Source organism: Artibeus jamaicensis, unplaced genomic scaffold, assembly GCF_021234435.1.
Source record: "Artibeus jamaicensis isolate MK-2021 breed Jamaican fruit bat unplaced genomic scaffold, CSHL_Jam_final scaffold_1964, whole genome shotgun sequence".
Taxonomy (NCBI): Eukaryota; Metazoa; Chordata; class Mammalia; order Chiroptera; family Phyllostomidae; genus Artibeus; species Artibeus jamaicensis.
In genome coordinates, this window is record NW_026522030.1 from 69472926 (window position 1) to 69489062 (window position 16137).

Genomic DNA, 16137 nt, shown 5'->3' on the forward strand with positions numbered 1-16137 from the left:
TTTGTGCTTCAGTCTAAGGTACTTCAAAGTGTGGCAAAAATAACAAGACATGGGTGGCTCCGAGCTGAGGAGGCAGGAGGGTGTGTGCGGTGCGCGTCTAAGGTAAGGATGGGACGGAGGGCACGGAATGGCCTCAGACGCTGACAAGGGAAGGAAGAAAGAGAAAGAAAGAAAAAGTAGAAAAGTCGTGCTGCCCCATGGTTATTTTGCGGCAAGGCAAACATTTCCTCATTCCAGAGCCGCTTGCCGCTCACAGGGGCCACCCTTGCTTTGCACAGAATACTGCTGCTGGGGGGACAGATGCCCCGGTGTCCAGTCGGAACCACACTGGAAGAGCCCCGCCCTGTGGCAGAAGGAGTGTACCCACGTTCGTGTGCGTACACAGCATGTGAGTTGCCCGTTCACAAGACTTTAAGCTGCTAGGAGTACTGAGTTGTTAGCTAAATCCGAAATCGGCGCAGGGTTTCAGGGCCTCTTTTCTGATGGGTGTTCCGAGGCACACTCTCGGTAACCGACCGGCAATGGGAAACATGAAGTTCAGTTCGGAGAGCCTGCTGGGGGTCTCAGGGGCACCGCTTGGGAGGAAGATACCTGACTTTTCATGGCCAAACTGGAAATGCCCTGGTAACTGACTGGGAACCTTTCTGGCTGCAGGCAAGTCCCACTGTTCTCCACCAGGGCCCACAGGCAGAGGCGAGCAATAGTTCTCCCTCTTGAAAGACTCACTGATAAGCTTGGCATTGGTTCAAAGGAGCAGAATTCTTTTTCATTAACCAAAATAGGCTCTGCTGTAAGAGTTTGATTTTTACCAATCTACCTCCAGCGAGATTAGATCAGACACCAGGATGAAAGTGTTTGAAAGATGTCAAGAGAGCCCACACGCGTGTAAAGCGGAGGGATGCGTCATAACCCACAAGTACGTTCTGCCCAACCCCCTCTCCTCGCTCTAAATCAAGACCCTTACCCTCTGGCATCAGGGGTGGGGAAGTGTGAGGCCTTTTTTGGTCTAGATTCCCAGCATTTATTTACTTTTGTTACTGACACAACGCCTCTTAAGCAACTTTTTTGTGGTTTCAGGCCTGATGCTGTTCTTAGTTGTAAAAACCTAATGGGCGACAGGCTTTCATTAAATTTCCTCCAGTTTTCCCTCTGCATTTTGTTGCTGCAAAGACATTCTTACACCTCCCAGTGGAAACTTCTGACACCTTGCAGGGTGTGTGAAGGGCATGGCAGTGGTGTGGGCCAGTGGCCGTATATGTCGGGAGTGCTAGGATTTGCTACAGAAACAATCAAGCCCCAAATCTCAGTGGTTTACAAAGAAAGGCTTGTTTCTCATCCACATTATGCCATTATCTCAGGTTGGCCGCTGCCCTGCTCCACGTGTGCTCTGGGGTCCAGGCTCAAGGAGCCCCTCTGGCGGGAACTTGCTGGGGTGACAGAGGGAAGAGAGAGACAGCCACAGGCTGGCTTTGAATGGTTCTGCCTGGAGAGGGCACATTTGACGTCTGCCTGCGTTACACTGACTAATGTGGGTTACTTGACCAGTCCCAAGTTCCATAGGACGTGAGTACCAGACCCTCCCTGAAGGAGGGGCACTGTCAGGAGGGCAAGCCCGATATTCCATGGAGCCAGCAGGACTAACACTGAGGAGGGTCCTTCTGTCCACTCGTGGTCTCTGGCCTGAAATTAATGGGCAACACACATCTATATATACAAGTTCTTAGGAAAAGCCTAAAGATGATTATTTCTGTGGTGGGAGGCACCCTGCAAGCCTGGCATTACTACCCCCCAAAGGAGCATACAGAGTGAAGAACATTTTCTTTCAGTCCCACCCTGTCTTTGAAGATGAGCCACACATAAAAGTCCCAGCTCAGGCCTAGGCCTGCCCGGCCCTGGCCAAGCCACACTCTCCTCCCAGGCCTGGGAGAGCCTGCCTGTGTCCCCTGGGTGGCCCAGCCCTCCGGAGGCATCTTCCTCAGGAGAGCGGAGGCCCCTCCATCCCATCTGGACCCCAGAGCCCAACCATCTTGGCCAAGGCTGCCCAGGGTGTCAGTCAAACTCAAGAATATTCTTTTAATACTGAATAACCATGTAGGGCTGGCAGGGCTCCCTCCGCCTGACAGATGGCGAACACATGCCTCAGGCAGCCCAGCTCTGCACATCAATCTCTCTCTGCTGGCTTTCAGCACATGCTTTCAGCCAAGGGCCCTCTCTAGCTGGAGCTCGTGATTGTAATGCAGGGTCTCTTCTGAGGACTGGGGCGTGTGGAGAGATTTGGGGGAGGAGGGGCAGGAAGTTTGGTGTTGCTATCAGATGTTGTTAGGTACATAATCAGATTTGCCCCTGGCTGGATCTGGCTGGCCCTCTGCTGACTGGCCACCATAGCGGCTCCTACTGTGTGGGCAGAGGGACCTAGAAATCACGCCAACAACTGGGAACCATTTTGGGTTTGTAAGATCGGACTCTTCCCATTACAACCAGGCTTTTCTTGTACTTTGGGTTTCACAATCAATCTGCTTTCACATCCTCTTACGAAGCTGGAGCATGTTGGGGAAGACAGCTTGTACAATTTCTCAGTAATTGCTGGGAGGGAGGGGGATTTCTGTGAGCCTAGGTGGCACCTGGAGACATGGGCACCCAGGGCAGGCAAGCAGCCTGCTCAGTTGCGGGCCAGGCACCTGGTGAAGGTCTGAGCGTCTAAGCCACCCCAACTGCTCGGCTCATCGTCATGGCCTGAAAGACCATCCACACATTCAGCAGAGTCCAGACCCCTTTCCCCAGAGCTCCAGCTCTACTTCTGGACATCCATCTGCCTTCTGGATATTCCCATTTGGGTGTTTTGCAAGCATCTCAAACCTCCCACGTCCAAAACCAAATTCGTGATTTGTAATCCAAAGCTTGCTTTTCTTCCAGTTTTCACAATCTCAGTAAAAGTTGCCACACTCTCCCTTTGCTCAAGGCAGAAAGCTGGAAGTCAATCTTGGTTTTCTCCACCTCACTCCTCCATCCAACCTACCTTTCACACATCTGCTCTACCAGTAAATCCTTTCCAACCTGCCTCTGTCCTGTATCTTGAGTCTGTACACCGCTCTTTGCCTTCAGGATCACCTGTCCTATGTCACTTCACCTGTGAAGTGAAGCCTGTGTCACTTCACCCCAGATGTCACAATAGCATCACTTCCACCCTTGTCCCATCCCCAAACCAACCTGATCCATTTTCCTGGCAGCTGCCATTGGGATCTTCCGACATAAATGGGACTCTGTCCAGGAGCCCTGCAGTGACAGGAGAGCTAACCTCTTCTTTGTGACGTGCTTGGGCTGGGTCCAGGCTCACGCTCTTGCCCCAGGGTGAGCTGCTGGGCTCCTTTTCTTCCAGAAACACAGGTCCCTTGCAGTTCTTTGATTTTACCCAAAGTCTTTCCAGTCTCAGGGACTCTGCACATGCTTTAGCCACTGTCTGGCTTATGCTTGCTGCCTGTGCATGTAACTGACTCTTTTTGGTCATTGAGGTATCAGCTCAGAAGTCTGTAGCTTGAGAGCGAGGCAGAGATGACCCAGAGCGGGTGATTGGAGGCTCAGTGCCAGGCGAGGATTTGCGGGATGGCCGAATATCTGGAGTGGACAGGCTAAAGCTGCCCTGTAAGGCAGGGGTGTCAAACTCATGTTCACTGGGGGCCACATCAGCCTCACAGTTGCCTTCAAAGGGCTGAATGTAATTTTAGGACCGGAATGTAATAAAAGGAACTACTCCTTAACAGTTAAGTGAGAGCTCGGTGCTGCCGCCAGGTAGAAACAAGGCGGAGGGCCGGATTCGGCCCCAGGCCTTGTGTTTGCCCCTTGCCGTGTAAGGTATTAGCAGGGTGTGTTGGAATACAGACTCACGCATGGCAGTGGACCAGACAGAAAGGTGATGCAATAAGCCAAGTGAGAGTTTAGAAAGGGCCTGAACTGGGCAGGTGGTCTAACTTCAGCAGAGTAATACAGGGCCCATAGCAGGGAGTGGTAGACATGGGTCCACCTGTATGTAATGACCTACCGTCTGAGACAACCTGTGTCTGACGTGGCGGAAAACTGCACCAGCTGCTTTTCTCCTTTCCTCCCTCTCACTGCTCTCCCCCAGGGGCTGGCATTTCCAGTTTAGTTGACTTGAAGGGATCATTTTACATCTGTGGTTTGGGGTGGTTATGTCTATGGTTTGGTCTCCCTTGCCTGGGATTTGGGGTAAATTACCATTGCTTAAGTTAAGTGACTCTGGTGTTGTGCACATGTGCTGGAAGAAAAGAAAGCAAGGGCAGAAGGTGGCGAAGTCCTTCCAGAGGAAGAGCTGCAAGATTCCCAAGAGTCTTGTTTGTCCCCCAAACGGCCCCCAAAGGAAAGCCTGAGCTCTCAGGAGCACTCTCTGCTGGAATACCCTGGGGCCATCTGTCCAACACCCCAGTCAAGTAAAAACCTTCCAGAAAGCGATGTGAATCACTGCTTACCAAATATAGTATGGGGTGTGTGTGTGTGTGTGTATGTGTGTGTGTGTGTGTGTGGTGTGTGTGTGTGGTATGTGTGTGTGTGGAGGGTCCAAAGCCAGGACCAGCCCTCCAGGTATTTGAAGTCTGTTTTCACGTTGTTCGCTGACACTGAATTTTGCTTTCATGTGTTTCCTCCTGTAATGGCTCATCTTCCAACTCGATGCTTCGCCTGTCTTTTATGTCCTTGGCTTGTCCTTGGATGAGTGAGTGGTGAGCTACTTGAGATAGCACCAAAGCAAAGGTCTTATGCCCCACCCCCCCTTAGTTTGAATTGATTTGCTGAAGGGAAGGTTTCATTGTTGTATAAGTCTTTATTCATTATAGAACATGCAAAGCCATATTTATTGGGGAATGAAAAGAAAACGCTAATTGTGAGAAATAGCCCAGCAGCTCTAACAAGAAATAAGAGGTAGAGATGGACTGGGAGAAATAAGAAATCACTGGTCATTGTCTGGGTCACAATCCACTTAAACAACTATGCAAATGCAGGGCTTAGGGAATTTAAATATTTATGGTGCTTGAGACAAAGCCATCATTAGATATTTTGAACAAAAAACAAGCATAGTGGTACTCTGTTCTACAGGTCTTTTTTAAAAAAGATTTTATATATTTATCTTTAGAAGGGAAGGAGAGGGGGAGAGAAATATCAGTGTATGGTTGCCTCTCATGTGTCCCCTGCTAGAACTGGCCTGCAACCCAGTCATGTGCCTTGACTGGGAATCGAACTGTAATCCTTTGGTTTGCAGGCCCATGCTCAATACACTGAGCTACACCAGCCAGGGCTCTACAGGTCCTTTTTGTAGGCAGTGAATGATTTCTTATTCCATAGGACATGCTCAAATCCTAAGTAAATTCATATTTGAGCCGATTATTTTATTTTAGGTAATTTATCTACAAACCAAGATTTGCCTCCAGAGGAGCAAAGGCAGGAAGCTGGAATCGGTCCATTGTGGTACCATATTCCTCATCACCTGGCTCATTCTGTGACATTCGGAGGTGATACGGGGGACATAGCTTTGACTGAGAGTTGCATTGCAGATTCCCCCACTGTGCTTATTCTTGTATGAAGCTCAGAAAATACATGTGAATTTTTTCAGGGACTTAAAGTTGTATCTATTTCCCCCTTCCATTTTTGTTTTTAATAGGTAAAATATATAATATTTAAAAATAATAGAAGATATTGAAAAAGGTACACAATGAACAATAAGTTATTTTTCTACCCCCGTCCACTCACCAATCTCTGTTCTCAGTTGTTCTTCTCTCAGACCAGAGGCAACCACACGTGTGTGTGTGCGTGAACCAGTGTGTCTATAATACGCTAAAGACACCAGCTGGTAGCATGCTCCATGCGCTGCTCTGTGCACTTTATAGTTTGTGCTCCCTCTGATATGTTCTCATTTCATTCTGGCAACTTTTCTTCTCCCTGATGAGCTAGCCAGGCTTCATATGAGGCAGCTTCTTCAAGTCAGTGATTGACACAAGATGCTCTTTTTGGCAATGGAAGGTCTATCTTTTTGGTAAAATATAATAGTACCGAGGGTTCTGCTTGGAGTTAATACTATTGCTGGTCTGTAGGGAGGGGTTGCTCATCCTCTAGCTTTCCAGGGGTGGGGTGGACAGAAGGAGGTAGGATTGACTTCTCTAGCATGTCAGAAAAGGTGTCAGCCACTAGGTGAAATTGTTGTCACCTTGTCTCCCTTATCCTACAGTGAGCAGTTGTCTATGAGACACAGAGAGAAGGAAGAAAAGAAAAGCAGATGGTCATGAGAACAAAAAATGGAAGATGGGAGACACTGAATAACCCTGAGAAAATGGAAGTTAGTTACAGATGGAGGCTTCTGCAGGAAGGAGACAACTCGGTGCACCTTTAATCCTCCTACAGCGGTGTCTAACCCACAGGTATGGGCTGTGTGTGGCCCAGGATGGCCATGAATGTGGCCCAATACAAAGTCATAAGCTTACTTAAGACCTGTTTTTGCTCATCAGTTTTTGTTAGTGTTTGTGCATTTAATGTGTGGCCTAAGACAACACTTATTCTTCTGGTGTTGCCCAGAGATGCCAAAAGGTTGGACACCCCTCCAGGATTTTCTGACTCTCATCCTTGCATAGACCCTGTGTTCGTATATCAGTTATGAGTGTGCTCTTTGTGCACCCAGAGGTCAAGAGCAATGTAAACAAGTGGAGAAGTGATCAGCTGGTAGAAAAGGGGCAGGTAGAGAAGCAGAGCCCTGGGGCAGGGAGAGAAGTCTGAGGTAGTAAATCCGTAATACAGAAAGCAGGGCATTGTGTTTACTGCTCAGCCAGGTTTCGATTCAGAGGCCAGAGGTGCTGGGTGCATGGGCACTTCCTCCTCCTGTCAGGCTGCAGTGGGAGCAAAACCAAGATGCTCTGGCACAATGGACATGTCCTTCAGGCGTGGCCACAAGAGCTTCCCCTCATCGAAGGCTTCCCTGAGAATCCTGCCCCGCCCCCATATTTCTGACCCCTCCCAGCTGTGTTTTTCTCCCCAGCAGTGGTCACCTGCTAACATGGTAGTTTCTCTGCTATTTTATTGTATTTATTGTATTATTTTACCTTTTAGTGCTTTCTGCCTTCCTCCATTAGAATGTAAATTCTACCAGGGAAGAGATTTTAGTCTGATTTATTTTCTTTCTATTTTGCCCTCTGCAGTATCCCCAGTGCACAGGGGAGGGCCTGGAAACTGAGTAGGTGCTCAGTGAGTGACTGAGTGAGTGAATGAACAGACAGTTAATATGAGGACACTTTGTGGTATAACCAGGGCAGGGAGGCAATTGGGTGTTTCCTTAGCAAAATCATGCCAGGCTTATTATTCCATAAGAAACATGGCCAACATTACATGAATTGAAGGAATGTGAGTCTCTCGTAGAGATAAGAAAAGAGCATCTTAGGAATGAAATCAGTCCTTGCTGAAGCATGACATGTTTGCTTTTGGATGTTTTCAGAGCAAATCGGCCGCAGCAGAATGGAAGCTGCTCACCATCCTGCTGCACTCACCCGCCCCCTCCCTCCCAGAGCCCATCACTAAGGACCCCCAAGGCCTGGGCCCTCCTTATCTGAAGGGTGGGCTGGCTCTTCTCAGGGAAGAAAAGAGAATGGGGCAGGGAGAAGGTGACAGTTCAGGAGTTCTTCCCTCCTCCCAAGAGTGAGGCCCGAGGTGTCCCCCACCCTATCGAACCACTTCTACACGGCCTAGAGAAAACGCAGAGGTCCTCAGAGAAAACATTCAGGGCTGCAAGTTCGACTTTCTCATCTCCCTCCCAGACCCACGGTGGGCCTCATATTCCTGTTCACCTCAGGCACCTTGGCCCCCTCAGTCATTCTCAGCTTCCGCAGCTTCCGGCCTTGTCTTCCTCACTCTCCCGTGCTGTGAGGGGCTGATCCCCCACTTCCCCAGTCTTCTCTGAGCATCATCATGGGGTCCGGCCTTTATGGGAGCTGGTTTGCTCTGAACTGAGTGCAGAGCGCCTCACTTGCTGTTGTAAAGGCAGATTTTTCTCTTACACTTCAGCCCTCAGGGTGAGAGGTGGAGCTCAGTGGCTCCCTCACTCTGTTTCTGCTTCTCAATGTCTGCAACCCTCTTCTTATGCAGAGTCCTGCTCCTTTGCAGATCAAGACATGCAGCTATGCCCCTTCTGGCTTCTTACTGGGGCAGGGGGACTCCTAGTCCTATCCTCCTGGTTGCTACTGTGTACAGACTTGGGCCTGTAATCTGCCCCTCCACCCCAGTGCAGGCCCGTTCTCAGGGACTTCGATATCCATGTAGATGACCCATACAACCCTTTGACTATTTGAATTTGACATTTTTCCACGAATAACCCTTTTTTCCCCTTCATTTTAAGCAGCCACTCCCAAGGTCACACATACCCTGGATATTGTCATTCAGAAGTGGTTTTAATCAAATCTCATTTTCAAACATCCCATTCTCTGGCAAGCCCTCCCCATTGTTCTGGTTTTCTAACTGCTAAAGACTGTCTCACCGAGTCTTCTAATCCTTGTATATTCCACATATCAGTAAGTCTGCTCAGAGGTCAACTTAACTCCTTACTCACTTGGACTTCCTGGTCATGCGAGAAACCATATCCTTGCTCTCCCTCTGGAATGCTCTGTGAGGAAGACTACGTTTCCCAATCTGTGTGGCCCTTCCACAGGCTCAACTGCAATGTGCCTTTGTCATCTCCATTGAGAGCTGCAGTCTAACTCTCCGTCCTTGAATATGAACTGGCTGTGACTTGATTGTAAGTAAAAGAATGCAGTGGAAGTAGCAGTGAGTGAATTATAAGGCTGGCTTAGAGACAACCATGCAGCTCTCCTCTCATTCTTCTGGGTTCCTCACTCTGGGGAAGCCAGCCAACCAAGTAAGGAGTGCATCACCCTAAAATGTCCATGCTCCTCCTTACAGTGATGGAGGACCATGTATAGGCTCCTGGATCAGCAGTCTCAGTGCATCCAGCCTTCCAGCCACTTCCACCTAGGTGCCAGATGTGCAAGTGAAGCTGACTTTGATGCTCCAGACCAGCCTATTTGCCAGCTGAGTACCACTGAGTGATTTCTGTCATGCCACGAGGAGCAGAAGAATCACCCAGCTGAGCCCTGCCTGAATTCCCAATCTGTGAAGCAAAAAAAAAAAAAAGAATAGCCCTAGCTGGTATGGGTCAGTGGATTGAGCACTGGCCTATGAACCAAAGGGTCACTGGTTTGATTCCCAGTCTAGGGCACATGCCTGGGTTGTAGGCCAGGTCCCCAGTAGGGGGTGTGAGTGGGGCAACCACACCGATGTTTCTTTCCCTATTTTCTCTCTACCTTCCCCTCTCTAAAATAAATAAATAAAATCTTTTAAAAATTTATACGTGTATATGTTTTTAAGTCACTGGACTTTGGAAGATTTTTCATGCCGTAATCATAGCAGTAATATTCTACTTGAAAACTTTAGCTTGCTTGAACACAGTCTGTATTCCTATCCCTGTGCAGCTAGAGAAAAATGACAAAGTAGGGATGACTGACCTTACTTTAAACATTAGATGGACATCAAGCCTAACTATCCTGCTGTGCTCGTGTGTGAACTTACCCCTTCCAGAGTCATCTATTTCATATAGTACCCCTGCCTCGAATCTCCTCTACTCCCTTTCCCAAGTCGTCCAAGGAGAGATGTCAAACGGGCAGCTGGATCTCTGATGAGTCTGGAGTTCAGGAGGAAGATTGGGGATAGAGATAGGAAGTTGAGAGTCACCAGGATATAAATAGCATTAAAAATGGTGAAACTGGATAATATCACTAGACAGTGGGAAAGAGAAGAAATTCAAGAAGTAGCCCTCAAGGTCTCCCAGGTTTAGAGATCCAGTGGAGAAAGCCACAAAATGCAGAGAAAGATGCCTGTGATTAGAGGACAGGCAGGAGAACATGTTCCAAAGACCGACAATAGAATGTTTTCCAAGGGCAAGTTCCTTAACAGGTGCAAGGAGATAAAGGGAAAAATGGAAGTGGAGGGATTCGTCTTTGAAACCTGAAACTTTCTTCATGGCAATAGGAAGTGGCAGCCAGAAAGTGTGCACAGGTGCTTCTGGATTCTAGATTAGATGGTAGGAAGATGAAGGAGCTCTCAATTGACGTTGTCTATTTTCTCTGTGAAATATACATGTTTAAAAAGCATCTCAGCCTTTCTATGTCTACAACACAACTCCTTCCTCACCTCCAATCTCACTCTTTCCTCGGCCTTTCCCAGACCAGTTAGTGGTTTGCCCACCCATCTGCTGCTTTGGCCAGAAACACCTGGCTCCTTACTTTCTCTCATACCCCATATCCAATCCAACATTAAGTGTTTCTAGTTCTACCACAAAAGCGTGCCTCAAAAATCTGATCTAGGCCTGGCTGGCATGGCCCAGTTGGTTGGAGAGTAGTCCCATAATGAAAAGATGATTGGTTTGATTCCCAGTTAGGGCCCCAACCTGAGTTGTGGGTTAGATCCCTGGTCTGCATGTGTATGGAAGGCAACAAATTGATGATTCTCTCTCTCTCTTTTTCCCTTTCCTTTCTCTCTAAAAGCAGTGAAAAATGTCCTTGGGCGAGGATAAAAAAAAAAATCTGATTCCTTCCCTCTGATTCTGTCACCTTCTTTTAACCACCCTGTCCATGACCTGATTATGGCTCTTGCTTATCTCTCTCCCTTTTCCCAAACCCATTATCCACAGTGCTGTAAAAGGAGAGAAACTTAAAACCCACAAATCAAATTTGACACCCCAACACATACCTAGAACCCTGCAGTGGTTTCCATCATACTTAAAATCTCAATGCCATGGGGACCAATAGGCATTGATTTTGGATTTGGTAAATGTCGGATTTGGTGAAATAGAGGTCTCGGCTGGAGAAATAGAAAACTGAGACCCTGACAATGGTCTCACTAAAGTGGACAGGTTCTAAAATCCAGGTCACAATTAGAATTATTTTTGCAGTTGTGGCTGTCATTTAAGGCTATTCCAGCCACATGAATGAGGTCTTATAAGACAGTGGGGCAGACTCATCATGAGAAAATAGTGGCCTGGTAAGGGCCACTCTGCTGTCTGCCACCCTCAGGCCCGTGCTCACAAGCTGAGGCCACAGAGTCTCTTGCAGAATAAATAACATCTAAATTTCAAAATTGAAGCTCCCCACTAGCCTTCACTGATACCACCCTGGCTGGGACAGGGAGGGTTGCCTTGATGCTGCTCCCCACACAGCCTCCATGACCATGTGGATGTGGCCTTATTACTGCTGAGTGGTGGTAGGCCCTGATTCTGCAGGGGGCTCCTGATGCTACCCCAGTGAGGAAGAGGAGTTACCTTGTTACTGCATGTGGGGGGTGGGGGGATGTCCAGGTTCCTGGCATGGTCTCTGCTGACATTGTGTGGGGCGTGGGGGGTGGAGTCGGGGAGAGGCTTGTGCTTCCATTGGGTTGAAAGTTCTGGCTCCCCATTTGGCCTTCTCTGACCCACCCTGGTGAGAGGGGTGGGTGCCTTGTTGTAGTTTAGTGAGACTGGAAGCCTAGGCTGCTCAGCCTTTGCTAGGATAAGAGTTTGCAGTTTCCATTTTGTTCTGTGTGTTTGGCTGGAGGAGAGCTGTTGTTGTCTAAATGTTTTCTGCCTTCACAAGCTGCCCCTTTTCTGTTCCTTGGCTAGAGAGAGCAGGCTTTCCTTGCAGACGGCTGTTATCTGTGCCCACTGGTATTTTTGGATTGGGAAAGAGCATATGTCTACCGCAGAGCCTGCAGCTTGCTGATGGTGCAGGCAAGGGCACAGATGCTGGGGCTCATTTCCAAAGTGGTTCTCCTTCGCTTAAAAGTACCGAAGAGAAGTATGATACGCCAGAGGCCCCAGAAGATATGTATGTATAAGAGCAGAAGACTTTCCTCGTTAGCTGCGAATATTCAGAAAGGTTTGATGAATCCTAGTCTGCAGGGTGTCTATAATACAGGCTCCTGGCTTGTGACCACAGCCCGCTCAGTAGGATTCTGACCATGATTAATTCTGAGAATCATCTAGGGGTGGCTTAGAATGAGTTGCTGTGATGCTGGGCAAACAATACTCAAAGAAAGATGGCACTGAGTTTAGTTGCTGTTCCAAAAATTTTAAAACACATCTGAAAAAAATACTTCAAATAAAACCAGTTATATTCAGAGGCAATTGCTCCAGTTCTACCAGCCAGATTTTGCCTCAGAACAGCCAACAACACTCCTGTTACCTATTAAACCTCTTTTCCTTAGAGAGGGATCTTCCTGTAGGGGAGCAGCCGTGTGTGGCTGTAGGCCCCAGAAGCTCCCCGAGGTTGACACTTCTTTCTTGAGTTGTCAGCTGCCAGTCTGGCTGTTAGATTCTCCACTTGGGGTCATCAGTATTTCTTTTTATAGAGTCAGACTGTTGGATGCTATGAACTCTTTGCTTCACTCAATCATATGAACCTGTTTAGCTTTACTTTTTAAAATCAGATAAGTGTAAGTCCTAGAGTCAAGAAATTACTGTGGAATATAACACATTTCCCCCCACTCTTCTCTGAGGATGAATTTTAGAGAGGGGCTAGCTACTTAAGATAAACGGTTGGGGTCATTGGAGCTGTCCACAGGGGACCTGTTATTTAAAGATAATCTCTTCTGATTAGACCTTGAAGCTTTAATGGACTCTAAATTTTACTAAGGCTATTTGTCCAGTGGTATCTAAAACTTACTAGGTGAATCCCAGGTAGCATTTCGGGAGGATGACCCAAGCACCCACTCTACGGAAGGCCCAGTTGTGATGCTCACAAGGAGACTTAGTCTAGCCAAGCAGTTAGGACCTCAGCATGTAAAGATGTGAACAGCAATGAAAGATTTAAATAATTTGAAACCAATGAGCATCATGTGATTGATTAATCAATGGCTTGTATCTGTTATGCTTTGCAGAAAGGAGAGAATGCTTTCTATTCTGGAGGAGTTGGAGTTTGAGCTGGTTCAGGGAAGAAAGGAAGGTGAGATTTGGGAATGTGAAGTGACCAGAGGAATCAGCCTAGATATACAGGAAGCATATTCCCAGAGTGGCCAGAGGCTAATAGGTTCTCAGCAAAGGCCAGGTTTACTATTAGCTTATGGCGAATACTTACTTCGGAGTGCTATTGGACACTCAGACTTTTCCCAAGATTGCATCTGGATCTTGTTCCTTGGGGACCACAGAAAAGCATTACCAAGTGCCCCAGATATCTGACTCTAGGCATGGCAGTAAGGGTGAGCTGTGGTGACTGTAACTCCCTCCAAGTGGTTTTGGGGATGGAGGGCTCTGATCCAGTTGTGTGGAACTTTCTACTGAGCCCAAAGGAGCTGGTGTCCTGCCAGTGGGGTTGAGAAGCCAGGGGAATAACATTCACTTCCTTTTTATTCATTCACACAACCTGTTTTAGAGAGTGCTGTCCACGTGTCAGGAACTGAGCTGGGTGCAAAGAATATAGGCAAACGGCTCTTAATGTCAGTTAACATTAATTACTGACATCATTTTAGATGACTGTGTGACTAGAGTGATGTGATAAGGAGTAAATAGGTGGTGGGGAGAGATCTGAGTTCAGGACACGTGGGATGAAACTGATGATTCAAAAGAAATGGACAGGTGAGGAAGAGGGCAGACATTCTCGTGTGCCAAGGAAGTGCAATGGCCCTGAGGTGATGCAGACACGGGCCCGCAGTGTCCACGTCATTATGGATGAAAGGAGACATTCACACGGACTACCAAGTCCTGTGGAGGAAAAGGGACAGCATGGCTTTTCTCTCAAGGGGAGCAAAAGGCTTGGCCCTTGCTGTGACCGGCCTTTACTGGGTTTCTCAGCACATTACATAATGGTCCTCATGCACGGGTTGTTTTAGGTGGTTACCTTTTACAGAAAACAAAGGAGCCACTGCCACTAATCACATCACAGAAGAAGGATATTTGCAAATGAAAAGGGAAAAAGTGGTTGAACCGGTTATACTCGTCCTTGGAAGGTTTAGCATGGATTTTAGGAAGTTACTTTGCAGTAAATGTTTGCCACTGGGGGCTGGGCCCACGCCACGCAGAACGGTCTCCTACACTGAGGTGAGGATAAGGCTGGTGAGCTGGAGAAAAGAAAGGCCAGTGTGGCTGTGGAGGATGAGTGTGACAGAGAAACAAGGAATGAAGGCTCAGAGAGGTGGTGGAGTCAGGCCAGCTAGGGCCTATTAGTTTGCAGTAAGAAGTTTCTACAATAGGACTATTTCTGCAAAATAGTCTCTGTGTGGTGGGAAATCACTTAGGTTTTTAATGTGGGGAATAGAGAAGACTGATTTCATTAACATGTGTCTAGAGGAGTTTAAATAAGTTTTGCCAAACTGCCCTTCTGAGGAAGAGTGTGGTACAAGTAACTGGTGACACATACCTTGCTGTTATAGGTACTGGCTGGGTGAGAGGTGGGTGCACTTCCATGAAGCATCCTTTGAAGCGAGACAGGGCATAGGTAGCCTTTGACTCTTCAGTCATCGGGAAGACCAGGGAGCCCAGGTTCTGAGGGAGCAGTTCTTAAGAACGGTGGAGGCTTTTTGTAGTTTCTTTCTTTCTTTTTTGATGTACTTCACGTGAGCAGGTGGGATCCGCGTCCCCGTCCCTTGAATCTGGGCATGTTTGTGACTGTTTTGGCCAATAGAGTGTGGTGGAGTGATGCTTCAAGAATTCTGAGGCTGAGTCAAAAAAAAAAAAAAGCCACGTGGCTGGAAGAGGCACTTCAGGGTGAGGAGTCCAGATCTCCTGAGTTGGCCAGGCCACACTGGCCACATGGGCGACGGCCCCAGGTGAGCCCAGCTTTCCAACCATTCTGGCCAAGGTGCCGGACATGACTGTGAGGCTGTCTTTCTGCCGAATTACCATGGAGTGACCTCTTGTCTGCCTCAGGAGACCCAGGAATTGCTCTGCTGAGCTCTGCCCAAATTCCTAGCAATAAAATCTCACCCATGAAATCATGAGATATAAAAAGGTGGCTGCTGTTTCAAGTCACTAAGTTTGGGGGTAGTTTTCCAAGGAGTGGTAGTAACTGGAATAAGGTTGTTTGTTACCGACCCTGCCTCCCTTCTCTGCACCACCCTTAAGGGAGAAGATCTGAGGAAGCCTGGAGAATGTAATCCTCTGTGAGAGTCCACACCAAGGAAATTGGCCCTTCTACCTGTTACCTGGAAATAGACTGTGCTGGAGGCAGGCATTGGCTTCAATGAGACCCAAAATGATAGATTTACCTGAAGATCTCAACTTGCAGGTACATCCGAGATGGGGAGACGGCTGCACTTAAGATAAGCTCAGGGAGGATCTATCTTTGAGTTGCGTAGTGTCCTACATAAACACTTAGGTGTAGTGAAGGAGTGGCGAATTAAGATTAGATGAGGAGACTTCAGTGATCTGTATTTCCTCTCAGGTTGCATCAGACAAAGATGCTGGGAGGAAAAGGAAGGGCAATTACACAGGGACAGGAAGCCTGCAGGGTTCCTGGGGCTTCTTACTATAGACTCTGGTACTCCAGAGTTCGTCCCAGGCAGTCTCTCTGCAGAAGGCTGGGCTCTTCGACCATGGCTGGCAGGAGGGTTATGAACAGTGCCCCGGAGGAGGGCAGGGCAGGCCCTGTGGTTCCAGCCAGTCAGAAGGGCCCTCAGGTGTGTGTTTCCTAGGATCATTTCCTCAGGGACTTTCCATGAAAACACAACTCAGTGTTCAAAAGACCCTCTGCTACCTTTGAGGCTACTGCTTCAGGCCACAGTCAAACACAGCAGAATCCTAAGTGGGACTGCTGAAAGATGGAATGGGATATAGCTTTTGTGTCATCTTGGTTTGAGAAGTGATTCCATTCTGAGACAAAAAAAATATGAGTGGTGCTTCCAAATAAGACAAATCAGAACTCACAGTTTTTCTTCATTGGGAATGTTTGTGAAAAGAAAAAGCTGTGTTGGTCTCAAGCCCTTGGGTTGGCAGGGTGCGCTCAGGCTTGACCGCCTCTGCCTCTCTGGGTGTCACAAGAGGATTTTATAAATGAGTGCTTAAGAAAGCCCCTGGAACAAAAGAGAAAACCTCTTTGGCAGAACGATGATGAGAATGGAGCAATCTTGCTTGGGGAC

At 47.9% G+C, this 16137-nt stretch overlaps 1 long non-coding RNA gene across 2 annotated transcripts; it reads left to right on the plus strand.

The window, feature by feature from the left end:
• The first annotated feature begins 301 nt into the window (after positions 1-301).
• On the plus strand, positions 302-15277 carry LOC128626071 (uncharacterized). 2 transcript variants are annotated; one of them, XR_008389959.1, is made up of 3 exons: positions 302-388; positions 6230-6419; positions 15125-15277. It is a non-coding gene; the product is annotated as an uncharacterized LOC128626071 (long non-coding RNA). The 2 variants fall into 2 exon arrangements; XR_008389958.1 differs by lacking the exon at positions 15125-15277 and adding an exon at positions 8941-9302.
• Positions 15278-16137: the final 860 nt, after the last annotated feature.